We start from the raw sequence: 20,541 nt of genomic DNA, 5'->3' as shown, positions 1-20,541 counted from the left end.
AGACTCAAAGAAATAGCCAGCAGGCAAGGGAACGTATTAGTTTCTTGTTGCTGCTGTAACACATTACTGCAAACTTAGTGCTTAGAACAACATGAACATATTATCTTAATAGTTCGGGAGGACAGAAATCAGAAATGGGTCTCACCGAGCTAAAATCAAGGTTTTGCAGGGCTGTGTTCCTTCTGGAACTTCTTTGCCTTTTCCAGCTTCTAGAGGCAACCTATGTTTCTTGGCTCGTGGTCTCTTCTCCATCTTTAGAGTCAGCAGTGGCATCACTCTGACCTCTGCCTCCACGGTCACATCATCTTCTCTGGCTTTCCTGGCTTCTTCTTTCATCTATAAGGACCTATGATTACATCGAGTCCACTTGGATAATCCAGGATAACTTCCTCATCTCAGAATCCTTCATCTAATCACACCCGCAAAGTCCTTTTTGCCATGTAAGATATTATATTGACAAGTTCCTGGGATTAGAACATGCACATCTTTGGGGACCGTTATTCTGCCTCCCACAGAGGACAAGTTATAAGTTGGCTCTCAGGTAGCCAAGCACTCTTTGTGTCCCTCCCCAGTCTCCCCAGCTGTGTGCCAATCTCCTGTCTTTCTTTTCCTCCTTTTCCCATCTATTTCTGTCCTTGCAACACATTTAAAACAGGCACCATCAGCTAGAGGCATTTGCTCCAAACCCCCTAATCCTTGTGAATGGCGGTCTAGGTAAATGTCCCCTTTGAATGCACTGGAGTGAGCTGGATCAGACAGGGTCTCCAGGTCGAGCCCCTGGAACAGCATGGTCCAAGAGAAATAGAATGTGAGCCACAGATACGAGTCACGTATGTGATTTCAAACTTTCTGGGAGTCTCATCTATAAAAAAGCAAAAAGAAATAGAATTAATTTTAATAAAATATATTTTATTTAATCCAATATATCAAAAATATGATCATTTCAGCATTCATTCAATGTAAAAATTATTGAGATTTTATGTTGAGTCTTTGAAATTCTATTATAAAATAAAATTTTATTTTATTCTTTAGCATATCTTAGTTCAAACACTGCATGTACTTAATAGCCAACAGTGTAGGCCCCGAACATAAACCCTGCAAGGGCCCCAGGGCCTGGAACTGTCCCTGGCACAACAGGCCCTCAGATTTGTCGAAAGCCAGAATTAATGGACCACTCTGTTCAGGTTTAGACTCTTTTGTCAAAAGCCCTGTCAGCTGACCTGAAGAAGGAAGCCAAATAGGCTGCTCATTTGTATCTAATTTGCATGTATTCCTCTCAGGTGTGTTTGCCGCCCAGGCAACTTCTCTCTAATGATTCCCACTGAGTCCACTCTTACCTAGACAACCTCGAGAGATGCACTGTTGAGCTGTGCTCGGTGCTTAGTCCTGTCTGGAAGCTAACGGAGAGGAAGGGGACTCTCCATGGAGTCAGTTCCCGAGAGACATTGGGGGCGGGTGGGTGAAGAATGCCTCCCCGCCCCCGCCCCGGACATGTGTCCATGACCATTTATACTCTGGCTCTGGTTCAGCAAACACTGAAGTTCTGTGTAAAGTCTCAAGCACCATGCTCTGGACCTAATGTGCATCACGTCATCTAATCCTCACTGCGACATCTGAGGTAGGAACCATCATTACTGTGACCACAGAACCAGCTCAAATGGTCCTATCCTGTTTCTTAAGAAGATCCCGAGTTGCCTTTTAGAACAGAACAAAACCACAAATCATGCAGCAGAGGCATGCACAAAGGAAAGAACTTTGACCTTCAGTTACCCTGGAAACCAGACTCACCACACCCCCCAACCAAAGGACTGGGACAGTAGTAACCTGAACTCGAACACGGAACTCTTTCAGAAGCAAAGTGTCCATCGTCCAAGAAGGCCTGGTGCTGAGGCCTCTTACCTTAAATGGCCAAGTTGCAAAGCTCTCCAGTCAAAACCTGCACGTCGTCACTTCCGCACACCAGCTTGCCCCCCACCCCCCACCCCAACCCTCAATCTGTGCCTTTAAAAACCCTTGATTAAAAGTCATCAGGGAGGTTTGAGGTTTAACTGCCAACTTCCCATTCTCCTTGCTTGGCAACCTGAAAACGAAATGGCTTTGATTTCTCCATCGGAACCATCGATGTTCAGCGTTTGGCTGTGTTGCGCATTGGGTGGGCAGACCCCCGTTTGGTTCCGTTGGGTAACGTTATTTCCCCATTTTGTAGGAAAGGAAGGCAGGCCCAGGGCTGTTCAGTCACTTGCCCTGTCACACAGTGGGCAGCTGCCGGGCAGAGCAGTCTGACTCCAGAGTGCTCACCGTGCCCACTGCTCCCTGCCTTCCGCTGGCTAGTCGGCTGGGACTCAGGTAACTGTCAATGTGCCCAGGGGTAAATGACGGCTGGCCAGGGCAGCGCTGGAACTCAGTTTTATAAAAAAATGCTGTTGTATCAAAAATGCTGTTGCAGTCACTCAACCACTGTTTGATGCGTGTCTACCACAGGAAAGATAATCGTGCCGAAAAGGTGGAGTGCATAGACCAAAACCCACAATTACTGCCTCAAAAGGGGATCAGCAGAGTGGAAAGACAGCCATGCTGACAGTTCTGATTCAGCCTGCTGGAGGGAGAAGGTATCGATTCTAGTGGCATCCTGTAAGGAGCTGCGAGTTTGCCTTGGAAGTCTCCACATAGGAATTCATGCTGGAGAAAAACCAGATAAGACTGGTCAAAAACCGCTTGATTAATATTTTTAAAAAGTATTTCAGTAGAGAGAAAAAAAAAGCAAAATCACTCTTAACCACATAACCACACAAAGAACAAGCTTTGAAAACGATCGCTGAATCTTTTAAATCATCTGACATGATTTTTACAAACCATCTCTAATTTCCAAACCAACCATTGCTTTTCACTTATGGAACTTATCTAAAAAGGTTTCAAGCTTTGAAAAGAATTCAAGTAAAAATATCTTTAACAGGAAAGAAAAACTAACAAGTTTCCTTAGCACTAGGAGTGTTCATATATTTTTTTTCTCCTTGGGTGTCAGAATTCAAAAATACACTTGCTTTGAGATTTTCTTTGGCCTTCACATCTAGCTAAGCACGTTCCCGACTGAAAAAGCAAACTTTCATTCTTAAAGGGGAAGCACATATTTCGATCTTATATTTTCCTCTAAAAGGGGTGTTTATATGCTTTTCCATCCGGATGAGGGAATAATATATTCAAAGCATAGCAACTTGAGAATATTATTTGCTTTAGGAGAACTAAAGATATAGATATACTTCCCAACATCAGGCTCAGGAAAGGAGAAGGTAACTTTGAAGAGGCTTTAATGCTGCATTAACGAGTTGGAAGCTCACTCTGATTGGCGGCCCATAGGCACTGACAAGGAAGAGCTCCGAGTCTTCCTCTGCTCACCACTGTGCTCTCAGCATTTCAGTTCTGCTCACCAATGTGTGTGGGTTTTTCCCACACCAAGAAATTCTCCAATTCTGCAGACACCGACGGGGTGTCCTGTGATTCAATCCAATTCTGACAGTACCTGGTGCCAGCATCAGATCCCACAGGTTAAGGGCTCAGTCCCACAAGATGCCCTACCCCCTCCCCAGATGCCAATTGCAAGTAGTGCGTCCTCAGGTTACCCACAATCTGTCCAACGTCGCTACAAATTGGGGGTTCCCGTGCTAGATCACCAGTTTGTTATGAAAGGATACAACTCGGGACGGTCAGATGGAAGAGATGCATAGTACAAGGCATGGGAGGAGGGGTAGGAACGTCCTTTCGGTCACCAGCCTCGAGGTCTCCGGAACCACCAAGAGGCTCTTACCCGGCTTTGTTATGTAGGCGCGGTGGATTAAATCTATGGCCCTCCGTGCTTGAGTCAGCCTCCAGCCCAGGGTGCGCGTAGTGGGTCTGAAGTTTCCTGCCCTCCAATCACAAGTGGGTTCCCCTGGTAACCAGCCCCACCCTTACGATGCCGGGGCTTTCCAAAAGCCCCGGTGGTTGAAAGGGACTAGTTGTGAACAAAAAAGACACTAAAGATTTCTGTATTTCCAGAGATCATCAAGTTCAGGGAAGGAGATGAGACTAGGCTGCAGCTGACGATAACTCTGAAGAGGCTTTTATGCTGCATCAAAAAGTTGAAAAAGGACCCTTCACCTTTATCGCGCTATGATCTAGGGAACTAAGGGTTTTAGGGAGCTCTGTGCCAGGAAAGGGCATGAAGACCAAATAGTTATTTACTGTAAATCACCATATCACAGTCAGTATTGAAAAACTTTTGTCCAGAGTCTGAAATGATCAGTTCTACCGATTTCTAAAGCTCTTCTTGGTGGCAGAGCCGGGGCTGGCTGGCCTCAGAGGACGGAGACCAGGAGGAGCCAGCAGCGGCTGTAAAGGTGTGGTCTCAGCTCCCAGCCGGGCCCCCGGGCCCCTCTGTGACGCGGCCTGCTTTACCAGCTGGTGCCACGTTAGGCTCTTGCTAGGTGACAGCAGAAGGAGGGTGACCGACACGTTGCGGTCTGCCCAGGACTTTACCAGTTTTAACATTGGAACGCCTGCCTCCAGGGAACGCTTCCCAGCCCAGTCGGTCACCTTAGGAGCAAGGGACTTGCAGGCTGTCCGCGGGAGGCGTGTGTTACCGCGGCAGCAGTTCCTTACTGCTGTGCAGCACGACTTCCTGTAGCAGGGGCTGATCCAGTTGTAGTTCTCTTAACACTTGCCAGACCAGTTTCATTAGAAACGTCAGTGCCAGGCAGTTGGTGCAGAGTTTCTGTCCCCCTGGATCTGGGAGCGGTGGCAAGTTCCTGCAGATGTCACTCCCGTGGTACCTATAGAGCCCTGGGTGTCAGAGTGTGGGTCCTGGACTAGCAGCGTCAGCATCAGCTGGGAACTTGTTAGAGATGCAAAATTCCAGGCCCTTTCTGGACCAGTCCGAGGCTGAGCATTAGGCTAGTCCTCCAGGCAGTTCTAACATTTAAGAACTGTGGCCTTAGAGTTCTCTCTTTACCAGCTCGGTTATCTAGAAAACAATTTTATACGAAGCTGGCAGTTCCTTACATTCTGAAATATGTTGAATTTCCTCTGTTAAAGTAACTGGCGTGGTTTCTGTCTCCTCACTGGACCCTGACTGATCCAGAGTCTGCTACAGTAATACAAGCCAGAGATGAAGATTGTCCCAACCAGAGCCACGGGGATGGGGGTGAGTAGGGGTGAAGGAGGTTGGAGAAGAGGTGACAGACAGAAGATATTTACACGGTCTTGATTACTATTTGGGAGGAGGGAGGACAGCTCCCAGGTTCTTGGCCTGGGTCCCAGATGGATTGTGGTTCCCATTCATAAAACACAAGCACTGTAGGAGGAAGGGCGGGGCTGGGGTAGAGGACATGATCAATTTGCTTTTGGATTTGATCAGGTTCCAAGTGAGATACTCAGGTGCAGACATCCTATGGGTAGTTGATTATAGGGTCTTAAGCTCAAGGGAGAGGTCCAGATAGAAATTGAGGTCTGAGAATGATCAGTATCCAAGTGGCAGCTGAAGCCATGGGCCTGGATGAGTCTTCCCAAGGAGACAAGCAGCATAAGAAAAAGATCCCCTAGCCAGGTATCATAGGAGTAGAAATTAGGACAGACCCTGAGGAGGGTTAGGCAGGGTGATGGGAGGAGAGCCAGAGGGACAAAGAGTTATAGATGGTAGGGGACAAGGGAGGTTCAAGAAGGTGGGTCAAGTGTAGCTGAGAGGCCAAGGAGGTGTATTAGCCAGGCCTTTTGTCCCTGTATCCTGGTGCTTTGACATCTGGGGCCTTGCAGGCCCTAGAGGGACTGCCCTTGCCAGGACTGGCCAACTTCTAAGGGTAGTAAAGAACTCACCCATGAGCACACCTTTCAAATACTAACGAACCCATCCAGAGCCTCCGCCCAGCTCCTCTGTGAGGCTCTGCACTGCTAGCTGCCTGCTCTAATCACCCTAGGGCTGGGTCCCAGATGACTAGGAGATACCCCCTGCCTCCTTATTGCACAAAAGGTAGCACACTTTGCACACCAGTTAGCACCTTGCTTTTTTCATGGAACTATATCTTAAGCATGCACACACACACATCTTGTGTATATGTAATCCTAATATATCTTATTTCCTTTCATAGCTGTATGGTATTCTATCTGGGGTCGATGCAACATAGTCAATTTAACCAGTGCCCTATTCATGGCCACTTCAGTCGTTTTCCAGGTTTTGCCGTCACAAATAGTGCTGCAGTGAAGAGACACATTCATATGGCTTTGCATTTTCCCACCTGCGTATCTTTGCCGTGCAATCCTAGACATGGGATTGCTGGGTCAAAGGGTGAGTTTGCTAGATTTTGCCAGGTGCTCCTCCACGGTGCTTTCACGTCTCTGCATTTCACCAGCAACGTGTGAGAAACCCTCTATCCTCACAGCATTGCCAGTGGCACGTTGTCAAACATTTGGATTTTTGCTAATCAGGTAGGTGAGAAAAGGGATCTCAGTATAGCTGTAACTTTTTTTTACTATGTGTGAGGTTGAGGATATTTTTATATACATGGGGACATTTGCATTTTCTAATGTGAACTCTGTTCACATACCTTTCCCGCTTTCAAGAGGTTTCTTAGTCTTTTTTCCAGCAATTTTTAGGTACGCTTTATGTGTTAGGGATACTAATCCTTTGCCATATAAGTTGTACATGTTTTCCTTGTTTCGTGATCTGTGGTTTTTAGTTTGTGTATGGTGGGTTTATTTTTTTTTGGAACTATAAAAGATTTTCCTTTTTGTTTAGTTATTTAACAAAATTTTCTTTTATCACTTTTGGGTTTTGATGAATAGTTTAGAAAATTTACCCCAGTCCCAGGCCATTAGGGGAATCACCGTGTTTTCATTTATTACTTGCGCAACTGCACTTTTTCACTTAGATCTTAGATACACTTGGAATTTAATGTGGCATCCAGTGCGAGGATTGAATTCATGCTTGCTTTATCAAGCTGCTCTAATACTGCTGGATAAAAACTTCCCTCAAGTCCCTCCCCCCCCCGAATTCAAAACTATTACGTTAATTATATCATAGAATACATTTCCACGAGCAATTGCTTCTATTTCTGGATTTTCTAATTCTTTCCTTGATCTGTGTGCTTATTTGTGAATCCGTAACATTGCTTTATATTGTTTTTAACATCTGGTAGAGCTACACCCTCGCTTCTCCTCCTCCCCCTTTTTTGGCCTGTTGTCCTTCTCAATGAACCTTATAATCAAATTGTCTAGCGCTAGAGGAAAACCCCAATGGCATTTTTATTAGGATTGAGATATATTTGTAAATGAACTCAAGGGCTTTGTAATGTTGGCACAGTCTTGGTTTCCATCCCTGGAATCCAGGCGCCATCTGGTGGCTACTGTGTGCAACACCAATATTTTCTTTTAAAACTGCAGCTCAAACCTGTAAACATCATCCATCACACAGACTTTCTGTGGGTCAAGTATTGAGGGGAGAAGGTGGTCTCTGGATGGTTCTGGCTCGAAGCCCTCTCAGTGAAGACATCGGCCAGGCCTTCAGTCATCAGAAGGCTTGGCTGGGGCTGAGGGTGTCCCCTCTGGTAGGTCATTCACATGCCTGGCAGACAGTGCTGGCCGTTGACAGGAGGTCTCAGTGTCTCACTGTGTGGCCACCTTCATGGTGTCTTCATGACATATGTCTGGCTCCCTCACATCAAAGAGAGAGAGAGAGAGAGAGAGAGAGAGAGAGAGAGGTGGATGTTACCCTGCTAGATAGTTTCAGACTTAGAGGAAAATTGCAGATAGCACAGAGTTCCCCGGTATCTCTCCCCTGTCCCCCTTAAGTTAACGCTGTGGCACAGTGACCAAAACCCAGAGATGAGCCTTAGTACCATATTAACTAAAGTACCAACCTGATTTGAGTTTTAACAGGTTTTCTGTTCCAGGATCGAATCCAGGATCCCACACTGCACTTAGCTGTCTCTTTAGCCTCCAGCCTGTGGGCCGGTCCTCTGTATTTCCTTGTCTTTCATAACCTGGACATTTTTGAAGAGTGCTTATCAGCTGTTTTACAGAATGTTTCTTGATTTGGGTTTGTCTTGTGTTTTTCATGGTAGAAATGCATGAAGTTTCTGCATTTTTTGCCAAGAATACCACAAAACGATGTTGTGTTCTTCTCAGTGCATCATATCAGGGGGTTCATGATGTCCCTGTGTCTTATTCCTTTTGGCCTTGACCACTTGGTTATAATTATTAATTTTATTAACAATAAGTGCCTAAGAGGAGATACTTGGAGACTATACAAGCCTTGTTTCTCCTCAGACTTTCACCCACTGATTTTAGCCTCCAATGGTGGGTCTTGTCTACAGCAGTTATTATCGGGACATTCGCCTAGTAGTGATTTTTTTTTATGTCCCTTTTCCTTCTATATTTATGAATTAAAATTCTATTGAATCCCCATTTACTTATTTGTTTGATCATTTACTTAGATCAGTATGGACTCATGGATAATTGTTTCATTCTGTGGATTAAACCCTAATATTGAGAGACTTAAAAAAAATTTTTTTTTGACGATCTAGATATAAAATGACTGGCTATTGTGTTTTTAACTAGAATCTTTCTGCACACTGAATACTAATGTGGTTGGGCACCTTTGACCCTTCCCTCTGTGGCTTTTTTGAAACGCTTAGAGCAGGTGTTTGTTACTCTTCTCTTGTCTCTTCAGGTCGGGAGGTCAGACTCATGGCACAGATAGGGGTCTATGTCTTAGGAAGCAGGCCTGGAATACTGTAGGGCCTGCGTACAGGTTAAACGCAACTTTTAGGCTTTGCCGTTGAATCCTGTTGCAATCTGAGCTCCCTGGAAGCAGACGCCGAAATGCAGTTTAAAGTGCAGGACGCTTATTAGTGCTTGACGCCAGAGGAGGGGTGAGGGAAGAGCCAGGGTTGGGCAGATGGAGAATTTGAACTGTGATGCAGGCCCCACGTCGGCCTCGGTGGACCCCACAGGAGGCTCTGAGTGTGGATAGCTTAACAGAGCTGCCCTGTTTGGCTTAAACTCCCAGGCTTCATATCCCTGACCCCATTGATCACTGATGGGGCCATCCCAGGAAGGGCCCAGATTTGAGCTGGGCAGCTCTCTGCACCTGAGGGGGACACCGAGGGAGCTGACAGCAGGAAGTTGTCTGCCAACAGCCCTCGGGGCAGCTGGAGAGACGAAGTAGGTCACTGCAGATCACACGGGGTGTATACAATGGAACATTACTCAGGCGTAAGAAAAGATGAAATACTGCCATTGCGACAACATGGATAAATCTTGAGATTATCATGCTACCTGAAGTAAGTCAGAGAAAATTGAGAACCATATGATTCACTCACGTGGGATATAAAACTGGAAGCCACAAACAAACATGACTAACAGAGACTCCGGGATACGGAGAGTGGATCAGTGGTCACCAGAGGGAAGCGGGAACGGGGAGGTCGATGGGGTAAAGGCGGTCAAACACTTGGTGACGGAAGGAAAGTTAACGTGGGTGGTGAACACACAACGCAGTGTTCGTGTGACCTGTCATTCAATTATACACTCGAAAGCTATTTAATTTTATTAACCAATGTCGCCCAATAATTTTAATTAAAAAAAAAATCACGCGGGGTAGAGCTGACTTTCAAAACGTGCTTGATCCCAAATCCCTGCTCTGTGCCGTCACCTCGCGTTTTATCTCGCAGACGTGGCGGACGTGTGCGTTTTAGGATCCGGTTCCGTTTGTCGCGCGTTGCTAGTCTCTCCCTCCCGCCCTGCGCGGGAAACACTGAACCGCAGCCACGACACCACTGTCAGACAAATGCTCCAGTCATAACTGCACCGAGCAAGCGCCGCCTTGTTCGCTGCTCCTCCCAAACTTCTGTCTCCAGTGCAAACCTCACCCCGATTCTGGCTTCATCTTTCCAGCATCTGCTCCTGGCTGTCTAAGCGACTCACAAGTGACTTGTGTCCAAAGCCGAGCGTCAGATCTGCCTCCCAAACCTGCGCGTCCTGCAGGCTTCCCGTGCCAGGTAACACAGCTCCGCTGGCCCTGCTGCTCAGGCCAGCGCCCTTGCAGGCGTCTTCCACGGGCTCCCCTCTTCCTTCCGGATGTCACATCTGATCCGTCAGCAAATGCCACTGACATGTCCCCAATGCAGAAACCCCGGACTGAGACACACCGTGCCTCTTCCCTGAACACTTGCAATTGCTCCGTAACCAGAACCAGGCTGTGTGTTTCCATTTTGGTCCTGCTAAGTTAATCTGTTGAAATGCAAACCAGATCATGTCCCTTCTCTGCTGCTACCACCGGTGGCTTCACCAAGAGTAAGTCCAAAAAGTCCCTTTAGAGGCCCAGCAAGATCACCCCCTCCCACCCCCACTCCCGTTAACTCTGACTTCATCTACTCTCTCCCTCCTTGCTCACTCCACACTATCTGGAATTTTCTTCCTCCAGGATCCCTGAGGCTCCCTCTCTTGCATCCCTCAGGCCTCTGCTCACAAGCTGCCTTGTCGAAGACAGTGCCCCTGGCTCCTCTTCTAAACTTGCAGCTCGTGTCCGAGTCCTCCATGTTTTCTTCTTGGCATGTATTTCTCCACTGTGTTCATCACCACCCAATAAATCTACTTATTTCTTTTGTCCATTATCTGTCTCTCCACCAGAGTTACAAGACTCACAAGGACAGGGAATTCTATCCCTTTCGTTCTTGCTGAATCCCCAGTGTTAGAACGGTACCCAGCATGTGGTAGGTGCTCAATAAATATTTTTAAATGAATGCCGGCATTAGTTTGATGTAGCACTTACTTCTACATAAGAGTAAATTTGCTCCTTCTTTAATGAAAGTGTTCTCAGGAGACATTTAAGAGGAACACAAAGCCCCTCTTGACGTATGTGGTGGACATTTTACACTTTTCGTCTACCCAGGAGCCAAACGTTTCTTCTGTTTTGGTGAAACGCCTTAGTTCTGTGGGTTTGGTGGGAGAGGTGAATCGTCAGCTCCCATTGAAGAGACTGTATTAGTTTCCTGTTGCTGCTGTAACAAGTTGCTGCAGAACGTGGTTCCATAGTGTAGCGGTTAGCATGTCTGCTTTACAAGCAGAAGGTCCTGGGTTCTCGCCCCAGTGAGCACAGTCTATGGCCGTGTTGATCTATTTCCTCATCCGTTCTGGCTTCTAGAGCCTGCACTCCTTGGCTCAAAGCTCCTCCTCTGTTCAGAGATGCACAGCATCCTCTTCCTCTCTGACCTCTGCTTCTGCCCTTGCACCTTCTCCCTCCAACTCTGATCCTCCTGCCCCCCCATTATAAGGACGCTTGTGAGTATGTTGAGCCACCACCATAATCCAGAGTAATGGCCCCATCTTAAGATCCTTAACTTCATCACATCTGCAGTGTCCTTGTTGCCATATAAGGGAATGTATTTCCAGGTTCTGGAGATTAGGCCAAGGGCATCTTTGGGGGTCGTTATTCAGCCCGCCCCAGAGGCTGAGTGTGGGCTTCTTGGCAAGAATTGCATATTCTTGTCACATCGCTTCCTTCACTCCCTCCGAGACACAGTATAGTGAGGTTAAGCGTGAACTGGCTAAGCGCAGACTCTGGCTCTGATATTTACCAGGTGTGCAAAATACTGAACGAAGCGTTTCTCTGAACCTCAGTTTCTTCGTCTGTAGAGTGGATGAATAATGCTGGTCCCCAAGGTCGCTGCCAAGATGACATGAATCAATACATCTAAAATGCTGACAATGTGCCTAGAACGTAGCAAAGTGCTGCAGGATTTAAGTGTTGTTTCCAGAAAGATCTGGTGTAGTCAGGGAGATGAGCTTAAGCATCTCCTTAATAAACAGCACATGCTCTGTCCTGATACACTGTTTCAGGCATGGTGCTGTGTGTGCGTGCGTGCATGTGTGTGTGTTTGTGTGTGTGTGTGTGTGTGTGTGTGTGTGTGTAGAGCATAGCGCTGCATAATAAACGGGCTGGATCCTAACGAGTTCACATCCGAGCCTACGTGATACAATATGAGGCAATGGCAGAGAGCAGGGACTTGGGATCGAGTATCTTTTGGTAGTGTGCCCCATCCCATGTGACCTTGGGAGGGAGAAGGAGAACTCAGCGTGCTCAGCGGTGAGGTCCCTCCCGCGGACCCAGGACAACTAGTCAGTCCCTAGCTGCCACTCTTCTGCCAGGGAGCTCTTTCCTCTTTTCTGTGTCTGGCTCTTTTTCTCTGTCGAGACTCGGAACTGGTTGCCTCTGCTGCAGGCAGCCTTTTCTGATACTTTCCTGGTAGGCAGAGAGGCTGAGGGGATGGGCATATGCTGAAGGTCCTCTGGGGAGTCCTCGTGGAGCCGGAACTGAGAAGGGTCCAAAGAATTACCACAGAGAGGCAGCGATGGGGCCCAAACCCCAGGTTCCTGAAAAACATGTGGTTTGGGGACCTTATTCCTGGTGCCCTCGGAATCTGGAGCAGTGGTTCTCAACGTGTGGGTTGGGGGCTCTTTCAGTACTGTTTCTATAAGAATCAGATATTTTTTGCCTCTTTCACTGTCATCTCCCACGAGGACTCAGCGGAGTTTTCCAGAGGTTACATGTGTGATGGTGTCATTGCTTTGCCGGCTAATGGGTTCTCTGCGTAGGTATTCCTGGGTGTGTTTTAACAACAACTTTATCGAGATATAAGTCACGTTTGCCCATTCAATTTTACTCCCATAAAGTGTACAATTCAATGGTTATCAATACATCCATAGACTTGTGCGGCTATGACCACAATCAATTTTTTAAAAATTTTGTCACCCCCAAAAGGAATCTGGCGCCCATTAGCAGTTATTCCCTGTTCCCTCACCCTTAGCTCCCGCACTGACTAATCTATTTTCTTCTCTAAAGATTTGCTTGTTCTGGAAATTTCATATAGACTGACTTCTTTCACTTAGCATAATGTTTTCAAGGTTCATGCACATGTAGAATGAATTGATACTTTATTCCCTTTTTATTGGCAAGTAATATTCCATTGTATGGGCATACCACTTATATTTATTCATTCATCAGTTGAGGAACATTTGGTTTGTTTCCACCGTTGGCTATTACAAATTATGCTTCTTATGGACATTTGCGTATAAATTTTGTACAGACACATGTTATCGTTTTTCTTGAGTATATACCTACCAGTGACTGGGTCATATGGCAACTCTATATTTAACCTTTTGAGGACCTGCCAGACTGTTTTCCAGTGCGGCTGCACCATTTTACATTCCCCCAGCAGGACATGAAAATTCTGACTTCTTCATATCCTTGCCAATAATTATTATCTGTATTTTTTAAAAATGTATCATAGCTATCCTAGTTGGGTGCAAAGTAGTATCAAAACTGTGGTTTTGATTCACATTTCTCTGATGATTCATGATGTTGAACATTCTTGTGTTTTAAAAATTTATGTGTAAATGGCATTTAATTTCTAATATAGTAAATATCGACAGATAGAACTCACGTAAATAAAGGCTCATTGTGGTCAATTATTGAGTATAGGTTACTCCTATACTCAATAATTTTTGAGTATAGGGGTAACCATGAGACCAGGGTTTGGGGCAGGATTTACAGATCATTTGGTTCCTGACAGTGGTGTAGCAGTCAGACGTTGCCTCAGTGGCTTCAGCAAACATTTAGCCTCATGATCACTAGCCTGAGGTCAACTGCAGTGTGACTGATCTAGAGTCAGCTTCACTGGGTGGTTCTGTGTCAAGCTGGTCTTGGCTTCAGGTTTGTTCTGTATGGGTTCATTCTGGGGCCCAGGCTGAAGGCGACATGCTTTTACCTGGGACACGCTTTTCTCAGGGGTGCCCACCAGAGTGAGAGTCACGCCAACTGCACTGACGCATTTGAGACTTTTGTGTGCCATGGTGTCTGCTAACCTTCCATTGGCCAAAGCCCGTCATGCAGCCATGTACACTATCAACAGGGGAGGGGCAAACAAACTCCACCCACTGTGCGAAGGGGCGGGGCTAACGCTTGCCGAAACCTAATCCAAACCTCAGAGGCAGGGACTTGACTCTACTGAATGTAAGGCTGGGTTCCCTTTTCCACAGTCAGAGAGTTGACATGTATCTGGCCAGGTGCGAGACACCTCCCAGCGCCTGTCCCCTGTCCCTGTATACCACATTTCTGTAGCAGGCTGGCTGAACCCTGAAGGTGACCTGCTACCAAAGTTGTAAGTTGGTAACCTGCGGGCCCAGACTTTGTTTTTCAAAATGTCACTTACGTGTCCCATATCTAAATATCTAATGGTGGTTTTCATATAACATCCACATTTCTGCCTTATATTGAAAACTTCTAAAATCTGACAACACTGGGCCCACATTCCCCATGGTGACAACTGATGGAGGAGGTCGTGATCACCAAATTGGCCTTTGTAGTTTGCCCCAGTTCCCGTCACTCCTTATGGCCCTACACTTGGCTTTGTTCACTCGTTAATCTTTTCTCTCTGTCCTCTGTAGACCTCATTAGGTACTCATTAAACAGTTCCAGCCCTCCTCCACCCAGCCCCGCCCCCCCCCCACAACCACCCTGCTTTCTGTCTCTAGAGATGATGTATGTGAATTTTTAATCACTGCTCTAGATAAACCCAAACTAGTTTGAAAATCGACATATGTAGCATGATTTTATTTTGGTTAAAGTGTATATGTATATCTCTCTATATGGAACATCTAGAGATGTCTCTAGTGGATAGGAAAAAATGTCTGAAAAAATATGCCACATTCTAAGCAGGAATTGCCTCTAGAGGTTGGGATCGGAAACTTACTTCTTGATTTACATAATTAACAAGTAAAGAGATGAGAGTGTAGGCAACTGTTGCTTTATTTTTATGTATTCCATTTCCTTCCTCTGTATAAAAAGGAAGAAATACAGAAAAGATCTGGGACTGTTTAGACTATAAATAGTAGAGCCTGCCCTACATATGGCCCATTTATAAGTGGGGTAACTGAGTAAATCCGCTATGGTTTAAACCATCCATCCGATTTGGGTTATTCTTGTTGCTTGCATGGTAACTGACAGTCTTTATAACAACTCTAACGGGCAGGTGCTATCGTCATTTTCTCCAAGAGGAGACTGGTGTTGAGAGTCACTTTCCAGGGACACCAGCCAGAAGACGCACAAGGATTCTCTTCTTGCCCAGACTCTCTGCAGCTGGGAAAGGGTCAACAACCTAAGAAGTGTGGCACCCCCTCCATAAACACCAACCTTCACTTGGGCTCTGACTTTGGGAAAAGGTGAAGCGCGGAGTCACCAGTGGAGAGGGTCATCATGCTCATGGCTGTGGTTTCAGGCCTGCTGCTCCGGGCCGGGTGACCCGGGAAACAGCGCCCCCCACCCTATGGCCAGGTACCTGCATGGCCAGGTACTTGGGGAATGCCTCCCCACCCCCCCACCGCAGGCCGGCTCCCTCCTGCCCCAGGGCAGAGTCCGCGGCGGCGGAGTCTTTGCAGTCGGCCCTATGCCTCCACGTGGGAGCCGGTAACAGGCTCCTTCTCAGGGACCTCCGTGACAGTGAAGGAATGCCGGTCTGGGTCTGCCCCCGCCCCCAATGCCGCGTGCCTAGAGGCCACCTCCATCCCCTAAAACAAAGACGGAGACGGTCGTGAAGGAGACCATGGACTGGCCCAAGGCCACTGAGGTAACTTATTTTGGATCCAGAATTGGAACCTATGTCTCCTGCTTTCAAGCCTTAGTTATTATTATTTTTTTTAATTTTATTTTTTTCAATTACAGCTGTCATACAGTATTAGTTTCAGGTGTAGAATATAGTGATCAGACATGTCTATCTTATGAAGCGATCACCAAAAGCCCTTGTTTTTTTCCACTCGATTGACTGCGAAGACAGGAGTCAAGTGGTGCCTGTGTTTTCTCCCCTCTCGCGAGCTGCGGTGGGAGATGCAGCGGAGGCAGAGAGAGAGGTGCTTTAAGCACCTTCTGTATGTTATGTAGCTCAGCCCTGTGAGGCAGTAGTTACCACGATCCTCGATCCTCGTTCCCATTTGGCAGATGAGAAAACTAAGGCACAGAGAAATTATGTAATCTGCCCAGGGCCACAGAACTAGCAAGTGGTGAGGCCAGCGTTTGAGCCCGAGATGTCTGATGTCAAATTCCTTGCGTCAAACCCCTTTCTCTGGAGATGCCAGCAGTTTGGCCATGTGCATGCGCTGACTTCACGCGGAGTCCTGCCGTGTATCTCCTGCGTTAGCCAGAGATCTGAAACTTTTGCTGTCTCTACCGTACCACTTCTAGCATTGCTTGCTGCCACTGTCACTCACTGAACTACTGTGCGGAAGGTGCTTTATGTGTAGTCTTTTTTTTTTTCTCATAAACTCCTGAAAAGCAGCCATTTTATCCCCATTTAAAAATGAACAGACCGAGGATGGAAGATGCAAAGTAATTTGCCCAGATCAAACATTTTATTAGGGAAGCATCTTCTTCCCCCTGTGGCTACAGGAACTCTGGATGCAAATGAACTTAAAGTCAGAGAGACAGACATCAGAGTAGCAAAACTTAAGCCAATTATATCAAGTCTGCCAAGTGCGTGTAGAAGGTGACATGCTCATAAACCATGTTGGTGGACATGTAAATTGGCAGAGTTTTTGGAGAGAAATCCGAGGGGTGCTAAACAAAATTTAAACGCACGCATATCCTATGACTTAGCCATTCTCTGTCTGTATGTAAATCAATCCCACAAAATAGTTTGCATGTATAAACACATAGGCCCAAGGATGTTTACTGAAGTTCATTTTTTAATAATAATTTTTTACTTTTCAGTTATGGTGAGCATACAATACAACATTAGTTTCAAGTGTACAGCATAGTAAATAGACATCTATATAACTCACAAAATGATCACCCCAATAAATCTAGTGCCCCTCTGACACCATACATAGTTACTACAATATTATTGACTAGATTCCTCATGCTATACTTTCCATCTCCATGACTATTTGTAACTACCAATTTGTACTTCTTAATCCCTTCCCCCCCTTTCACTGACACCCTTCAGCCCCCTCTGATCTGGTAACCCTCAAAATGTTTTTTGTATCTATGAATTTGCTTCTGTTTTTCTTATTTTTTTATTATTATTTATGCCTATAGCACCTGGTCTTCCAAGGTGGTTTCCCATCTAAGTATTAACCAGATCCAACCCTGCTTAGCTTCTGAGATCAGACATCGGGCTTGTTCAGGGTGGCACGGACGTAGACCATGGACTGTGGCTCCACTGGGATGTGAACCCAGGACCTTCTGCGTGTAAAGAAGACGTGCTAACCGCTACACTATGGAACCATGTCCTCCTCATAGGAAATTGTATATGTATACATAGATATATGTATATGTCTGTATGAGATGAAACTCTGTGTATATTCTAAGTTAATGCCTGACCATTCACATAAATACAACAATTATGAAGTACTTGTAAGGAAAAAGTAGAGAACTGGGGCCACAATACAGAGACAAGAACTGTTAGTTAACATTGCATAGAATTTTCTGGAATTTTTTCTATCAATGTCTATTAGTCTTAATATTTATATATCACATATTTTACAAATGTAATCCTAAACATCCTATTTTGTAACATTTTTTTTCCGTTGACTACATATGTTGGAGATGTAATGACTACTTAGCGTTCCATTACAAGGGTGCTCTGCCGAATTTAACCAGCTGACTTGGTTGGGCCCAGAGGGCAGTCGCGGCCTGAGCACTGCATTTGCCTCCCAGCGCCCGGCCTCACCCCACCTCTCCCCATCCTTCCTCACAAAGGGGTTCTGGGGGAGGAGGAGCTGCTCAGAGCCAGAAGAGGGGCCTCATACTGGGCCGTGGTAAACAGCCCAAGGATGGAGAACCGGCAGGGGTCCCTCCTGCCAAAGTATGTTGAAGGACAGTGAGCTTTAGGAGCCAGCTTGATTTTGTTCAGGGCTCAATTTCCTTCTGTTTGCTGCCAACTCGTGTGAGAGTGTGTGCATTGAGGGGAGGAATGGAAGAAGAACTTTACCAGGGTGGCTGAGAAAGAAATGGAAGAAAAAAAATTTTTTTTTAATTTCAGTCTTTCTTGAAGCACTGAAACATGGCTGGGCTTAGGCTTCCCCCGCCTCCCGCCCCGGGAAAACATGAGGGAGATTGACCAACTTTGTAATTCTAAAAACATGGCCCATGTAAGCCTGTATTTCTGTTCTCCTTGCCAGAGGATGACGATCAGGTTAGGTGGCTGGTATTACTTATCTCAAAGCTTCCTTCCTAAAGATCCAAGATCCTCTACCCCAGTTTGTCCCATTATAGCAAAGGCAGGTGAAGCAAAAGATTCAGTACTTTTCCTATTTGTGCTTCGTTTCCAACTGGTGTTGGCATTTTCTTTGAACACATTATTTAGCCTCTGCTCTGTACTAATCTTACTTTGTCAAGAAAAATGTTGGACACTTGGTCCCTGCAAAGAAACAGGGGCTTTTGGGGTTTGAGAAGTTAGAGGTGGTTGTCTGATTTGACCCCACTTGGGAAAACCTTGAAACTTCTCCCCAGACTTGAGCTTTCCAGGTAGTTAGGATAGAATTTGACATTGCGTGGCCTCAGTCTCTGTATGTGATGTGGTGATCTACTCCATGTGGCTCCTAGGAAAATGTTCAGTGGGACTGGCAGATGGTAGCCATGGGTAAGTGGCGCGTAATTATAAATCCCCAGAACTGGGGAAGACCTTAGAGACTTTGAACATCCTAATGTATAAATAGAAAAGTGACTAAATCTAATATGTCAGTTGTATGGACTATTATGCAGCTCATAAACTCACTTATTACAAGAAAAAATTCTTTTGATATCATTTAATATAATTAACTTGAGGAATGAGAACATTCTCAATTTTATGTAAACTATCTTCTAAGATAGATATTTTATATAACACTTGGAGGAAAGATTTCATGAGAATTTTTTTTCTTACTCCTTAAAGGGTCAAGATGGTATAGAAATGCACATTTACGGTGGGCATAGTGCTCGTTTATTAGCAAAATTCAGATTTTTTTTGTCTGTTCCCAGACATGCTGGGATAAGTAAGTTACCAACAAATGCAGCATGTAAGAAATTTGCCTTTGCAATAGCAGAATTCTCCAAGAACATGGAGGCGCTCTGTGAATTCCATATCACTTCTTTCCTCAAGTGCTGCCCTTCATCTCCTCGCCATTCACTTTGAAATGATTTCCTCCAGTTTCACTGTGATCCATGTGTTTGTGGTTTCAGAGAGTGGTGACTTCAGGGATGTGGCCATCAGCTTTTCCCAGGAGGAGTGGGAGTGCCTGGAACCTGCTCAGAGGGACCTGTACCAGGATGTGATGTTGGAGGCCTACGCAACTTGGTCTCACTTGGTGAGATGAACTGCCCCATGTGAATTAATAGTAAGCATTAATTAATCAACATTAAATTAAAATTAACATGAAATAACTATAATTGTTAATGATATATTGTGAGTGTGTGTTCTCTAGAATATCAGCTTTCTTCATCGTGACTTGCTTCTTCTTGTTCCCAAGGGAAACAGTTTGGGACTTTGAGAATGCCTGCATCTTGCCCACCCCCCAGTGAACCATCTGCCTTACATTGGCCCTTTCTCTGACTGCCTCTTTCTTAATGACCAAGAAACTGAATTTGAAGTCTCGGACATTCATTGCGTAATCATTATCTAAGAAACCAAGTTTCATGTTGTGTTTGATCACAGAATTACAACAGATGTTCTGTTTTTTTTTTTTTTAACTCACCTGCAAGGAGAGCAGTATGTTGAATTTTTCTGTCAAAAAGAACCTCTACGACTTCTTTAATATTGACCAGGTGAACTGAATTTATTTAAAACCGAAGTGCATTTTTCGTTGAATGAATATACTAAGAATAAACCAAAATGTCTAAGGAGGCAAAATGAGTAACAACAATAAATGTAATAAGAGTTAACTTTGTAGTACTATATACCAGGCAATGTTCGAACTGTTTTACCTATATTAACGAATCTAATTTTAACATCAACTCTATAAAACAGGTATGATTATTGTCCGCATTTTAGAGATGGGGAAACTGAAGGACAGTGTGTTTAAATGGCTTGCTCACTCAAGGTCATACTGCGTGTGGGTGGCAGAGACAGGGTTTGAACCAGGCAGCGGGCTTGAGGCTTCATGATATCAACCACTAAGTCTGTCTCAAAGGACAGATGCTATATGAATTTAAATGAAATAAAGTTCTTCTTTTAATCTATCGGGTCTCTTATTCAATCTTCTTGCCCTTCTCTGATGTCTTTTCTTACCGTCATTTTGACTTTTAATTTATTATAAATCCAACCAGGTCTCGATTAAAGTTTATTTAATGAAAAATAATTCTACATCGTGTATTATTTCTTTTAAGCAGGAAATTCCATTTTAAGCCAGATGTGATTACCTTATTGGATCAAGAGAAAGAGTGAGGAAAGAAATAAGCAGACGGTGCCCAGGTGAGGGAAAAGCAGGCGGCGGAAGCCATCATGCTGGCGACAGCCCACATGGAAGAGTCAGTCGCACCCTCCGGATGTG

General features: G+C 45.3%; 1 long non-coding RNA gene across 2 annotated transcripts; it reads left to right on the top strand.

Moving 5' to 3' along the window:
- Nucleotides 1-946: 946 nt before the first annotated feature.
- LOC118611372 lies at nt 947-19,933 on the top strand. Of its 2 annotated transcripts, none has more exons than XR_004954277.1 (3): nt 947-5,176; nt 19,235-19,389; nt 19,522-19,933. It is a non-coding gene; the product is annotated as an uncharacterized LOC118611372 (long non-coding RNA). The 2 variants fall into 2 exon arrangements; XR_004954278.1 differs by lacking the exon at nt 947-5,176 and adding an exon at nt 15,055-15,647.
- The last annotated feature ends 608 nt before the right edge of the window (nt 19,934-20,541 follow it).

This window comes from Rousettus aegyptiacus, unplaced genomic scaffold (assembly GCF_014176215.1).
Source record: "Rousettus aegyptiacus isolate mRouAeg1 unplaced genomic scaffold, mRouAeg1.p scaffold_m13_p_14, whole genome shotgun sequence".
NCBI classification, from domain to species: domain Eukaryota; kingdom Metazoa; phylum Chordata; class Mammalia; order Chiroptera; family Pteropodidae; genus Rousettus; species Rousettus aegyptiacus.
This window is presented reverse-complemented; position numbering and strand designations above follow the sequence as displayed.